This window comes from Bombus pyrosoma, linkage group LG17 (genome assembly GCF_014825855.1).
Source record: "Bombus pyrosoma isolate SC7728 linkage group LG17, ASM1482585v1, whole genome shotgun sequence".
Lineage (NCBI taxonomy): Eukaryota > Metazoa > Arthropoda > Insecta > Hymenoptera > Apidae > Bombus > Bombus pyrosoma.
Genome location: NC_057786.1, coordinates 3,142,809 through 3,143,899, shown reverse-complemented (window position 1 = coordinate 3,143,899; position 1,091 = coordinate 3,142,809). Strand labels below are relative to the sequence as shown.

Below are 1,091 nucleotides of genomic sequence, written 5' to 3'. Positions count from 1 at the left end.
AGCAAGTATGTTCTGAACTATATGGTGTTTGATGTCATTTTATTATAAAACTGTAATTAACGGGTTAACAAAAGTTTTATCATAAATCAAGAGTAAGAAAATTTAAATTTTGAATTGAATTACTCAGCTTATTACAGGACCTTCATATATGTTGATGCTCAGTCCCTCTTCCTCTTTCACTCGCATTGTCCCTTTCTACATTCGACACGTGTAGGACCTTAGCTTCCGCATACAGAATAGTTTATGTATCTCCACTATCGCAACACTTGTTGAGAAAAGTTAAGTTGGCATGATCGCTAGTTACTACAAGCTAAGTTGGTACGACTTCTAGCGACGTTCTTTTGTCTTAGGAGTCGACTACGTGTTAATTGACAGAGTGTATCCTGTGTGTTAAAACCTGTTGTGCGAGGCGGAGAAATATATTAAGCATAAATCGAATCTGTGCGAATCGATTAATTATCAACCCCGAACCTACATTAATTAACAACACTTGGATCCCGATTTTCGTACAATTACTAAATGTTTCATGTATTATCAAAAAACGCCTAACAGTTGAGAAAGAGATGTGCCTGCAGACGAAGCTTAGCCAGTTCTTCAATTAAAATATATTCACAGTAGGAACATTTTAGCATTTTGATGACATCCTAGGATTTAAAATAAAACAAGTATATACCTTTTCTTTATTAAACATCTACTACTGACTATGGAAGTAGTGGCAGGTGGTATTACTCGACCCGAGACCGAATATCGACGAGGTAGCAATACAACAATAAAACTGTCATATTATCGATCAATTTTTATGAAACTTTCATCAACATGTCCGTCACATTTTTGTAATTAAAATGACATGAAACACGATACAGTTTGCTAAAATCGGCGAAGTATTGTAGGTTTCTTCGTAAACGAAAGAGGACACAATAAAGAGGGGCTATCGCTGAAAAAATGAGACCCGCAAATTTCCACCCAATGATTTTACGTCTCTACGCGCCACGAAACATCGGGAGCAAGCAGGCGAATCCGTTTCAGTTCCACATACAACTCAATTTCTTTTTTCAATAACTGATATCTTCGATTATGTTTATCTAAAATGT

The 1,091-nt window shown here is 36.0% G+C and overlaps 1 protein-coding gene and 1 long non-coding RNA gene across 2 annotated transcripts in view; both read right to left on the bottom strand.

Moving 5' to 3' along the window:
- The window catches only part of LOC122576846, a 23,864-nt gene that overhangs the window by 14,638 nt on the left and 8,135 nt on the right, over nt 1–1,091 (bottom strand). The window lies entirely within an intron of this gene.
- Nucleotides 1–1,091, bottom strand: part of LOC122576843 — a 22,722-nt gene that overhangs the window by 14,319 nt on the left and 7,312 nt on the right. The gene's annotated exons all lie outside the window — the stretch shown is intronic.